Source organism: Nelumbo lutea, chromosome 1 (assembly GCF_056320005.1).
Source record: "Nelumbo lutea isolate HS-2025 chromosome 1, American lotus-T2T, whole genome shotgun sequence".
Taxonomy (NCBI): domain Eukaryota; kingdom Viridiplantae; phylum Streptophyta; class Magnoliopsida; order Proteales; family Nelumbonaceae; genus Nelumbo; species Nelumbo lutea.
The window spans coordinates 178,573,301-178,579,395 of NC_142684.1; positions in this window are offsets into that span (position 1 = coordinate 178,573,301).

Here is a 6,095-nt window from a genome sequence, read left to right on the forward strand (position 1 = left end):
TGAATGGTGTAGAAGGGGAGTCAGGTGCCCTAGCGGTCCGGGGAAATTCAGATACAAATGTCGGAGGTGGCTTTAAAAGGGGTGACACTCAGAAAAAATTAGAAGATGAAAGCAAGCTTTGGTGCACTCACTGCCAAAAGACACGACACTCGAAAGATACATGCTGGGATTTCCATGGAAAACCTAAATGGGCACAGGATTTGGGTAAGAAGTCAGCACCGGATTAGGGCAAGAAACCAGGCCAGTTGAATCAAAAAAGGTATAACTCAGCTAATATGGCATCGATAGAGACTAGTCCTTCCGTAACTCAGGAGAGACATCCCGGTTCTGACCCTAAGGAAGATATTATCAACTCCTTCCCTGAACATTTGGAATTGTATGGTAGGACTCTCCGCTAGGTGGATTTTGGGCCTACTCCTACCTCATTTGCGTCTACATCAAGTAATGCCACAACCTTCCATGTGTCATCTCATACTACTGATTCACCTTGGATTATTGACTCCGGAGCCTCAAATCACATGACCCTAAGTCAAATTTGTTCCAGACATATAACCTTCTCTCTGGGAGAGATAAGGTAAGACTGGTTGATGGTTCTTTTTCTACCATAGCTGGCCGAGGCACCATATCTCTCCCACTTGGCCTTACTCTTCCTAATGTCCTGCATGTTCTGGAATTACCTATTAATTTGCTATCCATTAGTAGTCTTACTCACTCTTTGAACTACTTAGTCACCTTTTTTCCATCTTCATGTGTGTTTCAGGATTTGACCTTGGGGAAGACGATTGGTAGAGGAAGCATGGTGGATGGTTTCTACGTGTTGGAGAATAATGTTGGTCTAGTGGCGACTGAGTCCACAAGTTCGTCGAGTGAGAGTCAGGCCTATTTATGGCATAGTCGTTTAGGTCATCTTTATTTTGAGTCGTTAAAAGTTATGTTCCCAAAGTTGTTTGAGCCCTTGTCAGTGAGTCAGTTACAGTGTCAAACTTGTCAGTTGAGTAAGCATTGTAGAAATTCTTTACCTTTACGAAATAAAAGATCTGAATTTCCATTTCATATTGTTTATTCTGATGTTTGGGGCCCTGTTACTCTACCTACTGCAGCTGGCTATAAGTATTTTGTTACTTTGATTGATGATTATTCTCGATACACTTGGGTTTACCCTATGCGATCTTGAGATGAAGTGCCACAAATTGTGAAAGATTTTCAACGCATGGTGTTCACTCAGTTCCAAACGGAAATTCATATCTTCCAATCGGACAATGCAAAGGAATATTTCCATAGTGATCTCACGAAGTTCTTTGTTTCGAGTGGGTCACTTCAGCAAAGCTCTTATGCCAGGACACCCCAACAGAATGGTGTGGCTGAACGAAAAAACCGTCACCTTCTCGAAGTTGTTCGTGGCTTGCTGATTCATATGAATGTGCCAAAACAGTTCTGGATGGATTCAGTATTGTGTGCGACATATATCATCAATCGCATGCCCTCTCGGCTACTAGAGTATAAGGCCCCACATCAGCTCTTGTTCCCTACAGCCCCGCTGTCCACCATTCCGATGCGTGTTTTTGGGTGTCGTTGTTTTGTCCACAACCTGTCACCTACTCGTGGTAAGCTTGACCCTCGGGCTATTCCTTGTGTTTTTCTTGGTTACCCTTCATCTCAAAAGGGGTATTGTTGCTATGATCCCATTGCATGCAAGTACTATGTTTCCATTGACGTCTCGTTCTTTGAGAGTCAACCGTTCTTCTCGGTTTCTCCTCAGGGGGAGAGTAGGGTTGAGGAGAAACAGGCAACGACTCAGATTCAACTACCTCCTTTACCTGATCCTCCTCCGTTCCGGGTTTTTCATCATCGCCATAAGAGCCAGCAGAGTTCAAGTGCTGTGGAGCCGGACACTATGCAACCAACATCATCGGATTCACCTGAGGCAGATCCGTCTCATCAGCCAAGTACACTTGCTCCCATTGCTCCTTTAAATGTTGATTCACCTGTCACCATTGATCCTAATATTCCTATTGCTAAGAGAAAGGGTATTAGATCTTGTACCACTAATCATCCTATCCCTAATTTTGTGTCCTATGAGCATGTTTCACCTTCGTACCATGCCTTTCTCTCTTCTGTGGATAGTGTCCCCGTTCCTAAGACCGTGGCAAAAGCTTTGTCAAAACTTGAATGGACAGATGCAATGCAGGAAGAAATTGATGCCTTACACAAAATTGGTACTTGGGAGTTGGTATATCTTCCTGAGGGGAAGGAACCAGTGGGGTGCAAGTGGGTGTTCACAGTGAAACACAAAGTTGATGGAACTATTGAAAGGTACAAGGCTAGACTGGTAGCAAGAGGCTTCACACAGGTATATGGAGTGGACTATGTAGAGACTTTTGCTCCAATAGCGAAGATGAACTCTATCTGGATTCTCCTTTCCTTGGCAGCAAATCTTGACTGGGATCTTCACCAATTGGACATCAAGAATGCCTTCTTAATTGGTGACTTGGAAGAGGAAGTGTACATGACCCAACCCCCAGGGTTTTGTGCCAAAGGCAATGAACAAAAGGTGTGCAGGTTAAAAAAGTCCCTATATGGGTTGAAACAATCACCTCGGGCTTGGTTTAGTAAGTTCCATTTAGTAGTCCAACAGATGGGATTCAAACAATGCCAGTTAGATCATACCCTATTTGTGAAAAGAGGTGAAGGTAAAATTGCAGCTCTTATTGTGTATGTGGATGACATAGTGATCACAGGAGATTGGGAGGCTGAAATCTAGAGACTAAAAAAATTCTTAGCCACTAAATTTGAGGTGAAGGATCTAGGCCCCTTACGATACTTTCTTGGAATTGAAGTTGCCCTCTCTCACAAGGGCATCTTTATTTCCCAACGGAAGTATGTACTAGATCTACTAGAAGATACAGACAAGTTGGGGATAAAACCATCTGATTCACCTATTGAACCTAATCACCATCTAGGAGACGGTCAGGGAGAGTTTTTGAAAGATGTAAAGTTGTTCCAGAGACTCGTGGGGAGACTTCTGTATTTGTCTATGATTAGGCCTGATATTTCCTATGCAGTGGGTGTCCTTAGTCAATCCATGCACTGACCGAGGACAACTCATTTTGAGGCTGCAGAGAGGATCTTGAGATATCTCAAGAAGTTTCCTGTAGCTGGTTTGTTGTTCCAGAAACATAGTCTCTTAAAAGTGGAAGTATATACTGATGTAGATTGGGCAGGAGAAGTCAATGACCGAAAGTCTACCAGTGGTTATTGTGCCCTTGTAGGAGGAAACCTTGTCACATGGAGAAGCAAAAAACAAAGTGTGGTGGCTAGATCCAGTGCTGAAGCAGAGTATAGAGCGATGGCTCATGGGGTTGCGGAAATCATGTGGATAAGTAATCTGTTAGGTGAATTGGGTTTCGCAGTAAGCAATCCTACGTCACTCTACTATGACAATAAAGCTGCCATCAATATTGCTGCTAATCCAGTTCTGCATGATAAGACGAAACACATTGAAGTAGACAAGCATTTTATTAGAGAGAAACTTGAAGGTGGAGAAGTGTGCACACCATATGTCAGCTCGAAAGAGCAACTTGCACAAATATTTGTGTGACAAGTTGGGCATGATTGACATCTATGCTCCAACTTGAGGGGGAGTGTTAGAATAATGTTAAAATAACTTAGTTGCAGATGTTAGGGCCTGTTTGGCTAATTAAAGTGTTTTTTTATTTCGTTTTTTTATTTCTGTTATGTCTGTTATTGTACTCAGGGGCACAAGGGTCTTTTCCCTTGTTATTTCTGTCGCCCTATATATAGTAAAATAAACACCGGCACCGCAAGTACTGTTACATTGCAAACCTTCTCTCTTCTCTCCTCTCTTCTCTTCTCTTCTTCTTCTCTTCTCTTCTCTCTTCTTCCTCTTATCTCTGTCCGGCCACACTGTCAAGAAAAATAAAATAAAAAAATCACACCAACATTTCACACATCTGATACTAGGTCTTCAGCACATCAGACATTACTTCCCTTTATATCCTCATACAACCCACCTATCTGAACCACACAAGTGAACCTCAAAACTGTTAAACCACAAACTACTGTAGCAGCCCTCTTCAATCCATTGATTAGAGGGTTTTCTACCAGCCACTTGAAACCACCACAACACAACCAATCGGAGGCATTAAAACCTCCACAGGAAAAAAATGATCACTCCTTTTCAGCCTTTTTGTCAAACTCCAAGAAACCTAAGAGAAATCTGCAAACTACTGAACTGGGGTGCACAGAAGACTACACAGATCTGAACTGATTTAACTTGGCTCTGATACCATGATAAATTTCAGACCTGTATATCTCTCAGTTTCAGAATAAAAGAGAAAAGGAGAGAAAGAGAAGAAGAGAAGAGAGAGGAAGAGAGGAGAAGAGAGAAGAGAAGAAGAGAGAAGAAAGACTGGTTTGACCTAGAGAGAAAAAATCCCTCCTCTAGTCGACCAGGTTGAATTTATAGTTTTCTATATAAAAAACAAATTAATTCTTGTGCCCCTACTTGAGTATGGAGCACACCACTTAATTTAACATTACACCTCATATTAAACATAAGTAAAAAGACCAAACTGCCCCTATACTGTCGACACTAACAATTCTCATTTGGGAGATCTCTCCAGAAAAATACAGTCTTACCCGATGATCCTACGCTTCCACCCCATTTTATTATTCAGGGCAATTGGAAGATAAATAAATATGCAAATGGCATCAAGATGTTGAAACATCTGATGTTTGAGATCAATAAATTACAAAACTGAGAGCCAAAAGGTGGTTAGACCAAAATCTGTTGTAATTGATTCATTTTGTTGTCTCTTATAAGTTACAACTGCAGCGAGTCAAGCCAACCCCAAATGTGAAATTTCAGCAAGCTGAGGAAGTGACGCATCAGGTAAATCCATAGTCAACACTGCACCTTGGATTTTTTTTTTTTTCTGAAGTAGTTTCTCTTATTTTATGAAAGCCTGCTTTTTACAAGATTTGGGTCTTTGTATTTCAGTTCTGCAGCTCTAATATTGGGATCACTGGAACTGATTCTGAAATTGGAATTCACTGAAGTTGACCTGAAGGGAATGAATAGGTGATTCTTTCTTCTTTGCAAGGAACTTATATTCCCCAAATAGAAACATGTTGAACAGTAGAAAACAGCTGGTCCAGAGCAGTGAACTAAATTCTGTATGAGAATTGGAGGTAGAAAATGGTATATTCCCATGTTCAGAAAAATGCTAAAACCATATTCATTTAACTCTATACTTGAGACAGCTATATCCATCTCATGTATGTGACGATAAATACTGTAAAATCATTGAAACAATCAGATAAGAACCACAGAAGTCTTAAATACCTTTTGAAAGTTAAAAGCTAGTAAAGAAAACTAATCAATCTTACTGTAAACCTACAATCTCCATAGTGACTATGTTTTGGGTTCTTGAATTTGGTAGAGGTGTTTGGGGCTTGGTTGTTGGATCTTGTTTTCTTTGGTTGATCGAAGCTATTAAGGTAGAATTATATGGGCCAACTGGTGGATTTTGGGATTTGGGCTTGTCTCAGCATCTTTGCATATTTTGAGCTTTTGGTGATTGTTCGATTGGGTGTTTGGCATGTGAGAAGTGTTATTTTATAATTGAATCATGCTCTAAAGGATTGGGTCATGTCTTATCACATTTATGCCTGTTCATCTTTTCAGGAATCCATTTTTCTTGGTAACTGTATTTATCCACATTATTTTGATCAAAAGTGTTTCCCAGGTAAGATAAACAGTGACCATTTTTGCCTATAAAATGTCATTATTAGAATGAGCAATTTTGTCCCATAATGTTTTGGCTGATTTTCCATCTGGGAGGGTAGTTATGCACAGGGAAAAGCAGTTTACCATCTGTTAAAATACAGTGTCTTCGTGGGGTAGTTTGGTCTTTTTCATTTCCTTTTTAGGTTCAGTTTTGTCTCTGTTCATATATTAGAGTTACAGGGGTATTACTGTAATTTTCTTTTCTTTTGAATATAACATATTGGGCTGCAGCTGTCTCTCTTGATAGAGACTGTTTCTGCCCTATTCTGTTCGTCTTCCTCTTCTC